Below are 15,748 nucleotides of genomic sequence, written 5' to 3'. Positions count from 1 at the left end.
TATTCTTGAATGCTTATTGGTCTATCGTAAATCGTTTAACCACACATTTAGAAAATACTTAGCAACCAAACCCACAAGTTGTATTCTTCCTTTTTCAAAAATGAAGACTATATGGTTTGATCAAAAGATCCTTAAATCATTTACTGCTTTTATTTTATTAAAATAAGAAACAGGTTACCATCATTTTTACTCTTTCTTTACGTTCAGGGTTTAAGCTGTCAGAACCTAAGCCTAGACTGACGGCTTATCTTATCTTAGCTGTTTTTATTTCTCTTCTTCCTCAGCCATTGCTTGTTCACTCCCAAACATAGACCTCTTCAACTTCCTTCCATATCTTTCTGTCCTATTATAGTATAACCAGTTTCTACCCGTAATTTTCTTTATATCATTTTATTCTGAAGTCTGCCTACGATTCTTTTTGTTTGTTTCAGTCTCCATCTTACTAGTCTTGATGTCCATCTATCTGTGTTACCTTTGGCTATATGATTCACTCATTACCATTTAAGTTTAGCTGTTCTAATACACTATATCACCTTCGTTCTTCCTCTAATTTTTTCATTTGTTATTTTGTTTCTTAAACTGATGACCAACATCGCTCTCTGACAAACTCTGAGTTTTTCAGCAGTTCTATTTGTGATAGTCATGGTTTCCAGTTTGTAAGCTGTCGCTGGTAGAATACTGCTATGATACACTTTTGAGTTCCAGTTCATTAGTATATCTTTGTTTTATGGTATATATTCCATCTTTCCAAATGCATCCCACGTTAGTGGAATTTTCTTTTAGATTTCTGCTATCTGATTTTCCTTTTCTTATTCTGATCTTATGTTCTAGAAATATGTATTCGCTGACTTTTTCAACTTTTTTTTAATGTCAAGAAACACTTCAATTTCGTCACTAAACAAAAGTATTAATTACTTTTGTTTTTTCGTACTTTATTACTTGTCCGATTTGATACGATACATTTTTTACTCATTGCAATATAATTTATAGCGATCTACATCGCTAAGAATGGGCATATCATCAGCAAAACGAACGTGGTTGATGTCCTGATGAACTCCCTTTGATATTAAGACCAAAATGTTCCCATGGTAGCTTTTCAAAGATGTCCTCTAACACCAATGTACATAATTTGGGAGAGATGATATCTTCTTGTCCTCCTATCTATGTATTGACTTTATCTGTTATTAAATCTTCATCGATTTTTGCATGCAAGGTGATGCAAGTGCTCATATATGTTCTCCTCAATCAAAGTTCGTATAGTGTGTAAGTGGTCTACTGTACCATATCCTTTCTGGCTTATGTGGTAACCTGTTAGTAATAATTCTTGTTGGAGAAGTTTATATAAATGAGATAGAAGATGACAGGTTCTGCGTTCTTCTACGAGATCTGCATTCTTTTTTCTGAAAGACACTTGAAATGTATGTTTAATTTATCTTGTTGTATCCTTCTGGCAAACTTTAACATTTCTATTGTTATGAGATTGTTATTTTTCATCTATTTTAATACGCCTTATTTCAGCTGACGTAATTTCTATCATGTCCTTCGATACTACCTTAAGAATGTGTATTGGTGTGGTCTGGTCTTCTTGACCTGTATAGATTCTGGTATAAACTTTGGATTTTTTGTTTAATTTGTTACCTGTTTGATATAATTGATCTTTTCTCGTCTTTCATATGTATGATTCTTGGTCTTTTCTTTGATGATTGTGTTCTTAGTACTTTCATACCTTTGCTTTCTATAAAATGTGTTAAGACAATATAACTATTCGGTGTTTAAAAAAATTACTAAAATATCTCCTCTAAAATTTTTGACTCTCAATTCAAAATTTCCAATATGTTTCTCTTCCTCTGTGCTCTTTCCAATCTTCGTGTTTAGGCGTCTCATTACGTCTTCTCCTATTTTATTGCAAGTGTTATGTCCTCGCATAACTGTTCTACCTTAAAATCGTTTGCTGTACCTATTGATGCGTAGGTTTGAATTATTTACGCGCTGTATCACTTGCTCGTTTTGAGGGTGATATGTACAACTCAGATCTGACACCACACAAAATTTTATTACCAAGTGTTTAAGCCTGTTGAACATCATAATCCCCATGCCTCTCTGTGCAAAGTGAATATCTAATACTTACGATTAGACAATACTCAAATACCCACTGTGAGCTGTTAACTAAGTTAACTAACTTTACCTAACTCTCAACATGGTTTGTCAGCGTCGCAGTTGATCTATTTATGATCGGCCTTTGACAAACAGCAAAGTATATAGTGCAAAATAAGTGTTCAATGCCAGGATATCAGTGGAATAGTATACCGGTCTGACCAACGAAGGTCTTTGGTACTGAAGTTGCAAGTTAAAAAGAGAAAGATAGTGTTTCTCTAACTATAGTACAACCAAACATAGAGCAATAAACATAGTGCAATACAATCGACTACGCGTCGATTGTATTGCATTTCCTCTCTCAGCGACAAGTACATGTGGGCACTTGGGAAGCATTGTCGATCATCGATTCTATCGCATGTTATTGTATGGGTATTTGGCAGCCAAGAAAAAAATCTGCTGAGATGATGTCAATAGCTTATAAATTTGCAAATTGAGCAGATTTTGAGTTTATGATCTCAGCTTTCGTTATTATCTTTCAGCGTGTTGTGTATTGCTGTATGCCTTTCCCAAGCGTTTGGCGTTGCTTCGCCCTATTGGTCGCCTGTCTCTCTTTCAGGTATTAGCATTAGATCTCCAGCTTATTAGTGTAATTTTCCATCTACTACTGTCAAAAATTCGACTCTGCATTGGACTTTTAAATAGAAAACCTTTTTTTGGGTCTAGAAGGAAATCTGTTAAGTGATTAGTTAACCTTTGTTATGTAATAAATGTTTTAAACGTATTATTTTATTACTTTCCTCTGAATACTTATAAGCCAAAGAGTTCAAACCATCCAAATAAGTTCCAAACTTCTACATAAACGTTACTTTTTTGAGAAGTAACTCATTCATTCAGAGGTCTCGTGTTCCTAAAGTGGTTAAACACTTCGTGTTCTGTTGCTTTGCATACTCATCGGTGAATTGAATTATAAGAAATGATGGAAATATAGGTGTATGCACGTCAATACATGTTTTTGCTTAAATTTTTATCAATGTTTTTAACATACTGAAAAATATTACGTTAAGGCCCACAAAACGAACTCGTTGGCCCTCATTTCATATCGGGAATTAGTCGAGGGAGCCACGTGCACGTTCCTAGTTCGAATATATTCACCTGAAATTGCTACTTTCAGGGTTGCTTTCTCTTGGAAACTGTACAATATCTTAATTCCCTTAATATTCGATTGCAATTAGTATTAAAGCACTATAATGAGAGGTATTATAGGAATATGGAAAAAATGTAAGGCGAAATTAGGTCTCACTTATCTAAGAGGCTGCCAAGAAAACCTTTTAAAATGTTTGTAAGAAGAGTTAAGAAGTTTTTTATAAGTTGTAAGATAACCTCTCTTTGCACAATAAACAACTTACAATTAAGCCTTAGTCAGGGGTACTTGATTCGGAAGTATTGATTGATATAAATTTGCCATTTGTGAGCGTCACAAACTGGGTTGTAAGTGAGGTAATAATTTCTGTATACCATTTAACTAAAGACTTAAGAGTCACCCTATATAGAAATGATAACAACTATCAGTGGGTAAGAGATTTTCTCTTTTACCTAAAGTCCATTAACTTTAATCAATTCAAATTGTACCATTATTCCCGTTCGTTAGGTGTGACAATCGAAAATAATCAAATAATTTATTTACACACGTCACTACGAAAACCATGTTCAACATAAAACTATTTAAATCGTACGTCAATATTCCGAACTCTACTTCACTGGACTAACAACTGACTTCCTTCGGCGATGCGGCTCCTTATATACTCGGCAAAATATACTTGGCGGAAGATTCTCGCTAACCTTCGAAACGTCGTGCGATGTGTCGCTTGTGTCATTTAGGAATAACGGAGGATCAGCTGGTTTATCGGTGTTATTGTTACAGTATGTTGCGCAAGCTGTACTCAGCTCAGTTTTTTTTTAATTTTAAATTATTTCTACCTTTTTTTATGCGTCGTCTAACTAAAAATGGCACCTGCAAGCGAAAAACCTTAAGTCCTTAAAGATGATCATTAAAATTATTAGAATAGCAGAGCCGTTAAGTAATATAATATAATAAAATAACAATCATTTAAAAGCAAAGGAATTCGCTTAACTAATAGTTATAATATTGATACTCGGGCCAAAATGAAGCCAATAAGAATATCTAAATATTATACCGTTGTCAATGGAACGTTTAAATCTGAACAAATGATGATGATGGTGTGATAGCACGCGATTGATTTGTCGACGCACTCTCTCTAATATCTATTTTACGTGCAGGGATACCAAACACGATCCCAAATGACCGTTAATGTTGTCAAAGGGGTATTATTTACACTTATACTGGTATGTCATTTCGGTCTTGACCTAGCTCTATTTAGAAAGGTTTGTCCTATATTTTGGTAATACATGAGCAACAGTTTTATAAATGTCATTATATAATAGTAAGCGTGTGTCTTTTTAAGGTGTTTAGTATATTTGAAAACTTATATTCTCCATAACATAAATGTGTAGACGTTTATTCGTCAACTCTCCACTGCAACTCACTGGTCTATTGATTTCTTCTACTATTTAGACCTTAGAAGGAGATCTATTTGTTAGTTGAAGAACGTATTTCTTATATATTTTTTTAATGTGAGGCAGTTCAAGGATAGTTTGCCTAGATCATTATTAAAGTAACCAGTATGCTTTCATATGGTAAGGACCCAACATTTTCATAGTTGTCAGTAATGTCTAAAGTTGATTCAAAATTTTTAAGGCTTTTTTACGTTCTTCAGTTGTCTTTCCTTTAAGTCCAGTATGTCCTGGTAGCGTATTTCCTGAATCTAATATTGTACAACGCAAGTAACGCCTCTGTCGATTATTATTGGCCAATTCAAAATCTAATCGGCTGCAACGTACCTTTATAAACTCAATAAAAAAAATCAATTTTCAATCTGAGGTATGCAGATGACACAACCATTTTCGCTCGGTCTGAAGAGAAATTGCGTCAACTCTTAGGATAGAAAACATCAATATAGAGGCAGGTCTGAAAATAAACACAACAAAGACAGGGATCATGGTAACAGATAGAGCCAACAACTAAAACCAATTAATGCAAATAAATAATATCACCATTGTCAGCTTGTGTAGCTGGATCTGAAATAACCAATGCTGGCAGATGCACTGAGGAAATTAAACGTAGATCAGCTACTGAAAAAAAAAGCAATGGCTAAACTGTCTAAAATTTGGAAAAGTCACGAAATCATCTTTGTGGCCAAACGGAGATTGGTCGGATGCCTAGTCTTATACATCAGTATTAGGACAATTAATAATTAAGAAAAGACATAGGACGCAGCTAACAGCGCAAAGAATTAAGCTATTTTAGACTTTCGAAGAAACGATGAAGCTTGCAACACAGTAAGGTGTGGAAGGTAAAAGAGGCCGATGCGGATCTCCCATAAGATAAAACGACCACATTATCGCAACAATTGGCGTTCCATTATCAGATTGTGCAAAATTGACAGAAGACCGGAAAATAAAAGGGCATCAGCAAGACGAATTCATGATATCATGATACCTGTGTCATGTTAGCGACTAAAAAGACGAAGAGGTTAAAGGCTAATTTGATGGCATCAAACTACAGATTTCTACTTTGGACATCCTACGCCTTCGGTCCTGTTTCATCTACACATACTATTGACAAATTAGCCAAATATAGACCCAGAATCAATAGAAAGATAGACTTACTTCAGGTAACTCACTCACAACTGTAACTACTACTACTAGGCTTCTTTTTCAATATTTAAATGTATTCGACCATTTTTGTAAGAATATCATGGGATCAATCGAAAGCCTTATTGAAGGCAAATAATTAAGCCATTCTATATGTTTTCTCCTCAAAGTCGTCTATGGCTGTGGTGATGAGCTCAAGAATGCTGGGCTTCAGTTGCACTTTTCTTAAAACTGAATAAGCAAGGATAATATTTTTCAAAAATAGCCTTGAAACAGAATGTATTATATACTAATCCATGTTCGCTTTTGGAGTTTTATGTCCGCTTTTATTGTTCATGTGGGTCTTAATTTTTTAAACTTGAAAGTGAGTATATTTCTAAATAATTGAACTCCCTCCTCACTATTAATTAGTAGTGATGACAGCCGACATATCATCAATATTGCTCAATAATACATGAATTATTAACTTTTACTTGTAGAAATCTCAAAAGCCAAAAAAACTTCGAATCCCTGGAAAACATAAAAAATTTATTCAAATGCCAGGAAAAATCAAAAAAATTCTTTTTAATTCCCAAAATAAGACGCTTTTAATACCTAAACTGACCTAAAGTAGTATGGTCTGTAAGAAGTATAGAATAGGTAAAATTCCACAGGAGCGTATGACTTTTTAGGAAATGTAGCAAATTTCGAACAATAACCTTAATGAGCTTATCCAGAATATCTATTAAAAAATATTTAAGCAATGTGAGGAACAGATATTCGACACCTAATTCGACTTTAGAAGGACTAAAGGGTCTAAAGAGGCTCTATTTTCGCTTCAGGTGTTGATCCAGCAATGCAGGGATGTCAACTCAAATGTATATGCCTGTTTCGTAGATTCTAAGAAGGCATTTGATCAAGTGTGGCATACGAAAATGATGGAAGTTCTGCAAAAATCAAAACAAATCCCTACTGGAAGCAGATGGCTTGTATCAGAGTAGAGACAAAGGAAAAAATACGAATATTACGTGGTGTAAGGTAGGGAAGCATACTATCTCCTGAAAATTTCGATCTGTTCTCGCAATGCATATTGAGAGAAGCTCTGATGAAGATATTGAAGCTGAAATCCTGCTAAGTAGAGAATGGTTGAATAACATAAGGTATGTAAATAATATCATCATTTTTATAGACAACCTAGCTTCCTTATAACTCCTAACGGATAAGTGTTACATCATACAGTCGACAATTTGGTTTGGAAATAAACACTAACAAAACAAGATTCATGTTAACCAGTAAAAACCAAAACACTCGCAATATTTTATGGGTAGACCAAACTCCTTTAATATAACTGGGAACATTCTGTGTAGATCAGAAGGCGTATTGAAAAAGCCAGAACAGCATTTGCCAGGATGAAAAGTCTTTACCATTCACGACTTACAGCTGTCAACGGAAATTCGTTTACTGGGATTCTACGTATTTCAATCCTTTTTTATAGGGTAGAATCGTAGACACTTACGGAGGCTTCCTCCAAAAAACTTAAGGCATTTGAACTGTGGCTGTATAAGATATGTTCTGATGCAGAAGTTTCTCCAAGGCAAGTTATATGGAGCTAGAGGGGTGGGCAGAAGAAGAATAAGGTGGTTAAAAAGTTTAAGAAGGTAATTCAACCAAATAATGACTCACTTATACTATTGTTAAGAAAGTTAGAATAGACAATATGATAGTTAACGTCTGGAATGGATAGGCACTCTAAGAAAAAAAGACCTTAATTTATGTTTTAAAGCATGACAGTTAGATGGCGCCACATTATTTGAATATTTTACATTTTTAGATCCAGTGACCCAAATTCTTTTTTAAAACACGATTCTTAGATGGCGTTACAGGAATTCATTACGAAACAAATGCGATTATGAATATTATCGCATATATTATGTAACAAAAGCCATTTTTAATACCTGGAAAGCATAGCAATTTACTCACATACCTGAAAGATATAAAAATTTACTCTAATAATCTTTCTCAGTGACTTGCAGTATACTTCTTTTAAAATACTAAATTCAATTGCTTCTTAACATTAATATACCAAAAATATGAATTCGATTCAAAAGTCTTCTAATGAATAAATAATGTTGGATAAAAAACCCAAATAAAGTACACCTGGATGCTCCCTAAAAATAAAATATAAATGTTTCTATAAGATTTTTTTCCCAAAATATTGCCCTATTATTTTAAATTAACCAAATTTTCCTCCCATTTGATATTTGAAGTACAAGCCATAAACTATAAAGGTCGTTACGTTAAAAATGTATAATGCCACAAATTTTCAATTCAACCCAATTTGTTTCCAACGAACGTAATTCGGCTCGTACAAATTGATCGACCATTTTGCGATGTTGTTACAGCCAGAAATTTATGCGCAAGGCTCTGATTCCTTATTAATGCGCCCCCCTCTCCCTCCGCCCCGGATTCCCTCCCTGCCAACCGTCCTGTTCCCGAAGGGCCGACGGTAATCAATTTCGCCCGGTGGATTGTGGATAAAGCTAAAGGGCGTTGTCTAGGGGGAGGGAGTGAGTTACGTTATACGAACTTTTTTTCCCTGATGGAATATAAATTGGACATTACCAGTATATGTCTTGGATATAAGGGAGGTGTCAAGGTTATTATATGATATTTGGATTTTTTTATCCTAACCATTATTGAGGGTGTTTTAATTGCACTTAAATGCACCCAATTTAGTGCATAATAGTAAGATAGGAATGAAAGTGAAACTTGTAATTGTTAAAGAGACGATAATGTTACGACTTTTTGAAAGTCGTAATGATGAAGGTGGTCACATAAGTTTAAATATAAAGGTAGTAACTTTAATTTTAATTAAAAAATGCTAAATGGCATTTCATTTCATAAGCCTGGGAGTCCGTAATCCCGAATACACCTCATTAGTACCTAGAGGTCATTTGTTTATGTGGTATTCTTCTGGGTCCAGTTGATATATGTTACGGAACTGATTAAATGTTGGCTTCCTTTTCAAGAGTTAATTCCTCTGCATGCAATGGTTTTTAATATCCGAGACCAGGTTCTGGTCCATTATACGATATAGTAAATCCTTTTCTAGTGAGACTCATCATTACATACGCAGTACTAATATGGTGGCATGCGGAAGAAAGGAAAACTATTATTCAGATACTCAACAAAAGACTAAAGACAGCATGTCTCGGTATAGCAGGAGCCATGTCAACGACTCCGACTGCTGCCCTAGAAAAATTCACAGGCCTAAGCCCACAACACCTAATAGAACGGGCTGAAGCAATATCAGAAGCAAAAAGCTCCTGTTAAATGGCGCAACGATTCTGACAAAAGTTGGATGGAAAGCCCTATTCAAAGGGAAAGGAACCACTGGGCACAGAAGTTACCCGGCCTAGGCAAGGCGGCTATTCAGTATGATACAGTACGACCATACGATCAAAGATCGGAGTAGCAATGGGCGTACCATAGGATGAACAATAGGGCAAGCAACTCACGCTAAATCTGGGCCTGGAAGCAACAGCCTAATACGCAAACATAATAGGTATCCAGACCTGTGATCAACTAATGAAAGAAGAGGCGATAAGGAGCCGTAGGACAGTTTGAAACTAGGTCAAAGACTGTACAAAACTACTGAGAGGATTTTGCGAACCTAACCAAAGTCAAAACAGGCCAGAGATTATTTTATTACCAGATTTTTTACCCAGAACCTATATGCTGTGTCATCAGTAAAATCTGGAAAAGGGATACTAGACATTAGTTGGAACTTGAACATAGGAACTACTAAGAACAACTGCCAAAGCTGGAACTCTTGAAACAACTCTTGGTGGAAACATACTGGGCCACTGTAGGTAACAACTTCGAAAGGTAGCAGGGCTGTTCACAGGCCATGTATGTTACGTAGGAAACAGCAGCATACACCTACATAGACTTGAGTAGGTAAATACATCGCTATGTAGAGGTTATGAGGAAGAGGAAGAAGTCACTATCCATATTTTATGTTTCTGCGAAGCATATAAGTAAACAAGGGCGGCAGTCCTGGGCGAAGCTAAACCTTTACTAGAGAAGATCTGTACTACTGGACAAAATACTGGACTTCCTAGAAGCAATAGAACTGAACTTGTAGGAGTAAATTTATGGGGCCAATAAAACTGTAACAGAGCAGACTGTAATATAGGGAACCAACGATGTACCACCCAGTGGGGATATGTGTAACAAGACGTGGGTCCTATACTACTGGAGGGTCAAGAACTACCGGTGTTCATAGAAAATTTCTTTGTTGAAAAAAAAATCTTTTTTTGTTACTGAGGTCTTTACTGAGCACTTTCTTCACTTACTGAAGAACTTTCAACTTCCCCGATAGAAATTCATATACCACTTTTGAAGCTACCTTAGATCACAAATGTCCAAGAACCGACTGTCTGTCAATCGAGTATTACAAGTAATTCTATCAGGAATATCCAGATTTCGCAAAGAGTTGAAAAATCTCTTGATCTTGGTACCTTCAGTTCTTTTATCGCTTTTCGATCCATCTATTTTTTTCCACTGATATAAAAGGGCCAACTTTATGGTACTCGCATATCACGAGTAGCGCCAGTGCTACGAAGATTTATAAATATTTTCCTTAAAGTTCTGTAAGTCCTTATGTTCGGGAAAGGCGTACTTTGGGAGTTGATTCCACAGACTTGCACTTCTTAAACAGAAGTCCCGATATAGCGGCGTTCTAGGCTAGGATTGCACTCACCGCACTTCAAGACGATGTTAAGGTCGACATTAATAGTTATTACCTGGAGACGCCTATGCAATTAAGTGTCTACTGAAGTTATCTAGTTTAGTGACTTGAAAGAAGACAATAATGTACTGTCATCAGCAAATCTGTGAATCTGATTATGTCGTTGATATATAACAGGAAAAAGGTAGGGGAGGAGACAAGATGCATCCATAAGAGACACCAGCGTTAATTTGAAACCTTTACAAGGTATGTTCATCAGTTCTCGAGAAAACTTTCAAGCAAGCAACAAGAGCTGATGACAAATCATAAGATTACAATTTGTTTAAGACGTTTTCGTGCCAGACCCTATCGATTGCCTTTGAAACATCCAGAGTTATTGCATAGGATTCACTATATTTCTCGAAAGCCTCTTTCCAAACATTAATGACATAGCCCAGCAGATCGCCAGTGGACTCGTGTTTTCGAAAACCATACTGACCGTCGTTAATAATGTTGACGAACGTTAATTGATGGGCACCGTCTTTTTTTCGTTTTTAAGTATCGGTTGAATTCGCCTTTTTTTTTTCACCGAAGTTTTCAGTCTCCAAGGGGAAGAGTTCTCCTCTTCTGAACGAAAAACAAAAATAGTTTGCACTACGGTGGTGATACTACGAACCCAGCCGATGGCCTTGTTAGTGTTCAAGACTATTTCTCTGTGACGATGTCACAACGTCGGTGGTATTTTGGCTTGGGACGTCTGCAGTAGAGTTGAATGCGAACATCTGGCCCAGCAAGTTTGCGTTGTTCATTGCGGTTATTGCAATGGAATCATCTTCCATAGTCAATGATGGAATTTTTGACCTACAAAAACCTTTACCAACTGCTTTTGTTACAGACGAGAACGATCTTGATTCCTTTGGGTAATTGAAAAGTTCGTTTTTCACTCTCTCGTTATTCTCTCAAAGTTAAATCATGTTATGGATTGACCAATGATATAAATCTCATAAAATATGTTTCAGATATACATAGAAAGTCCTTGATGGAGTATTAGCTAGTAAAACACTTGCTCGAGAAAGATCTAGCGGACGAATTGAATAAGTCTTTTAAAGGTTATTGAAAGTATGCATTAATAGTCTATAAAAGTTCGTCCAGTTGAAGAAATATTTAAAACATCAGTTATATTTTTATTATTGCCGCATTTTTTTCCATATCAGTAGACAACAATTTAAAAAGCTCGTGTGCTTGTTGCACTTATTTTCGGACAAAGTGCTATAGGATGCCAAACATGCACGCACCCTCTGAACGACACGCAATTGCGTGAACTTAACACTTTCACTGTTGGATTTTTTCACCTATTTTTAATTATACAGTTTACATAACTATTATGGAAACACCCATGTATTTTTGGTATTTAAAAAATTATAGATGAATTTTTTGTACAGCCAGTGATGGAGGTTCATTTTACATAATAGTTTCACTCAAAATAGTAAACTGGGCTTTCCGGGAAAATTTAATACACCTTAATATTTTTGTATTTAAAATATAAGTTACATGATCAAACAAAAGTTAAATTTCTTATGTTGTATTTTTCTGCCCTAAAGGTTAAACATAACATTAGACTGCTAACTGAGTAAGAAAGAATCCTTCACGAAGAAGTATTCCTTATAACGAAATATTTAAAAAGAAGATTATAAAATAGCGGGTTATAAAATGCTATATTATTAACCTAGGTAGGGAAAGAACGTTATTGTTCTAATGAGTCACTCGTTGTTTCTATTTCTTCTTTTAATTGACATCATGTTTTTCTGCTTAAACAGGAAGAAATATGACGTTTCGTTTTACGAATAGGAAAATTAGGTTTTCTCCCTAAACACATATAATTAAAATTCTTGCTGTGTGATGCTATAAGGATCTCCTGGTCATGCGATAGACAGCCGGGTGTATTAAAAGAGTTCTTTCATCTTTGAGTAATTTATTGGTTACAAAAGTGAAGGTCCACCTCCGATCACCTTATTACAAGATTAACCTAGTTAGATACCGGTAAAGGCATTGGTTTTGTGCCAAGGTTGCTTACACACTCATAGTTGCAACGAAACAGACAGATCAACGCTCTGTCTCTTTAACAAAAACCAAAAAAACAATAGTCCGCTGCAAGCATTGTCATGTTTTGACAGGGGTCTAAAATAGTCCGCGAGCTTAATTAAAGGCTACATATTGTGGTTAGGCAACAAGCTTCGCAAATGCATTTGCAACTTCTAACACTTACTCCTATATTCTTATTTAAAGATATTTTACTTCGCCACTAAGTTATGGTCTACCAAGTTCTCCAATATTGGTTTAATTACATTGGAATTTCCATTTATATTGAACGTATTTACTAATCTGTCCATATTCGTGTAAGTGTTTCGAGGAATGGGGTTTATTTTTTAATAGACTATTTTCTTAATAAACAAAGTTGTGTTATGGTCTTTCAGCAATCCCAAAAACAGTTTTTTGAATTTATAACCTCCAACTGAGATGTACCTCAAGGTTCCATCCTGTCACCCTTACTTTTTTTAATTTATGTAGCGGATACGTATAAAACGGTAAATAACTTAAGTATAAAACAATATGCTGACGATTTATAAGTCTACTTATATGCTTATTCATGTTAACGATATTAACACATTTCACCAAAAAAATCACTTCGATCTAATAAACTTAAATAAGTACGTAGAAAACCATTAAATGCTGGGAAATCTAAAATTCTTAATATGTGTTCGAATGTAAATTTAAATCGAGTTCTCGAAAATAGCATTCAAATGTCTTTAATTATTATTCCAATTCCAGTTGTACCTGAAGCAAAAAATTTAGGAATAACATTTAATAGTCCTCTTTTTAATTTGAGTATCATACCAAAAATAAAATAAAAATTGCTTATTTAAGAATAAACAAAGTATTTTAATTCAAATGGAATTTATCGCCAAAATAAAAATATTTCCTATGTGACAGTCTCATTTTCTCTTTATTTGATTACGGTAATATGATAGTACGTACACCATTAGGAACATTAGATTAAGTTAACAACCGTAAAATGTGAACCAGAAATGAAAGCTCAGGCTCCACTCATGCTGCGTTGTTTGGCATTATAGATCAGCCAATTGGAGACATTTAAAGACAGTTACTCTCTTCGTTTCCTCAAAATAATATCTGTTTCAGGACCAATGATCCTTAAGCATATGCGAGCGAGATTTCAGAGGTGATTTTGACAGATATAGAGGCATATATTCCAAATACCTTGAAAAGAGAGCTCTTTAGACAGCAAACCGTGGTTTGATAAGAGTTGCACCGGTGCAGTCAACAACAAAAATGTTACTTATCGTAAATAGTGCCAAGACTCAAGCCCTGCAAATCATATCAATTTTATTGTATTGAGAAATGCCTGCAAGCAGACGATCGATACCTGCTAAGAAATATTTATGAGAGAGTGAGAAACAAACTTCTTAATTGCCAAATGGATTACAATCGTTCTGGTCTGTAGCAAAAGCAGTTGGTCAAGGTCTCTGTAGGTCAAAAATCCCACCATCGACTGGATTGGGGAAGATGGTTCGATTGTAATAACCGCAATGGAGAAGTCAGTTGTTTGCATGAAACTCTACCAAGACAAAAGACCAACAACTTTGCCAAGAAAGGCTTCTTTGATGCCAGAGATCTTCCGTCACAGAGATCTTCAAAAAGTCCAAAGGCCAGTTCTAAAAGCCATCGGCCCTGATGGAATACCGCAAGTAATGTTAAAAAAGTGTGGGCTAGTGCTGACATCACTATTGTGTATCATTTGCTTTTATATAAAAGAGGTCTCGTCTCTGGAGACTGGAGATTTGCACGGATTCAACCGATACCCAAAAAAGGAAAAAAGATGGTGCTCATCATTTATTGTTTTAATTGCTTTAATCCCGGCAATTGCCAGGGTAATGTAGAAACTTTTCAAACAGCAAAATTTGAAATACCTGGAGTCCTCCAACATGCTGAGCGATCCTCAGTATGGTTTTCAAAAACACAGGTCTACTGGCGATCTGTTGGCCTATGTCACGCATGTTTGGATCGAAATTATCGAGCTAATGGTGAATAGGGTGAACTCTAGATATTCAAAAGGCATTTGGCAGGGTGTGATAAGAAAATCTTTTATACAAACTGTATTGATGATCCATCCAGGTTGTCGTTTATGGTCAATTTAGCGAGGTTTCAAAGTAACGCTTTTTGCTCTTCCTGTTATAGATCAACGACCTTCTCGACAAGACTTTTAATCCAGTTTACAGCTTTGCTGATGATAGTATATTGTTGTCTTCCTTCAAGTCGTCCAACCAGATAACTTTAGCCGACACACAGTGTCATAAGCGTTACCAGGTAATTAATAATGCCGATCTTAAGATCATTTTGGAGTGGGGTAAGTACAATTTGATTGAGTTTAATGCAGCCAAGATTCAGCCTGCTGTATTTACAAAGAAGGCAGTCTCTGCCGTATGCGTGTCATCCTAAGACCTGTTAGAACCAAACAGAAAACAACGATTCCAATCAACAGGTACCAGTGACCCTACCAAATGTCAACAGTGTCAATGACATAGACAATGATAAAGGAAAGCAAAATAAAACATCAAGTCAGTAATGCCGAATCATGTATTTCTGCTTCCTAAACTCAACATTTCCAATCAACAGACCGAAACTCATCAGATAACAAAGAATGATGGACTATTATTCAAAATAAAAGAAAATGTACGCCTAGAAGTCGCAGACCGGCGCCAATAAGAGGTACAGCCACTAGTGTTTCAAAGTTTAGAGTAGCCAAATTTTCAACTACCAAAATATGGTTCTTTGCTACAGGTTTTCACCACTTAGTGGATGCAACAGCTGTCAGGGCTTATTGAAAGGAAAATGGGTTAAAAGCAGTAATTATTTGCCAAATTATGTATATAAAAATAGATGATCAAAGCTCCTCCAGATCTAAAAACCGAGATTATCGATTCAACTCTGGCCATTTAGCATCTCTGTCAGCCACTTTATGAATATTCAGAGGCATTACGAGTTGCAGAAAATAAAGTAAGGAAGCTGTTGCAGAATACGCCTATTACTTACATAAGCAAGTTTGAACGAAAAATGATGATAAAATGTAAAATTAATTAATTTTGGTTTTTTAGTTTGTTTAGTGGTTTTATTGTCGTTGTTGTTTTCAGT

General features: G+C 35.5%; 1 protein-coding gene and 1 long non-coding RNA gene across 2 annotated transcripts in view; both read left to right on the top strand.

Moving 5' to 3' along the window:
- Window positions 1-15,748, top strand: part of LOC126741745 (aryl hydrocarbon receptor protein 1) — a 417,955-nt gene that overhangs the window by 168,744 nt on the left and 233,463 nt on the right. The gene's annotated exons all lie outside the window — the stretch shown is intronic.
- Window positions 15,147-15,715, top strand: LOC126741747 (uncharacterized). The gene is made up of 2 exons (XR_007662313.1): window positions 15,147-15,325; window positions 15,398-15,715. It is a non-coding gene; the product is annotated as an uncharacterized LOC126741747 (long non-coding RNA).

The sequence above is a fragment of the Anthonomus grandis genome, chromosome 10 (assembly GCF_022605725.1).
Source record: "Anthonomus grandis grandis chromosome 10, icAntGran1.3, whole genome shotgun sequence".
NCBI classification, from domain to species: Eukaryota; Metazoa; Arthropoda; class Insecta; order Coleoptera; family Curculionidae; genus Anthonomus; species Anthonomus grandis.
The sequence above is the reverse complement of the archived record's forward strand: the minus strand, read 5'-3'. Positions and strand labels throughout refer to the sequence as shown.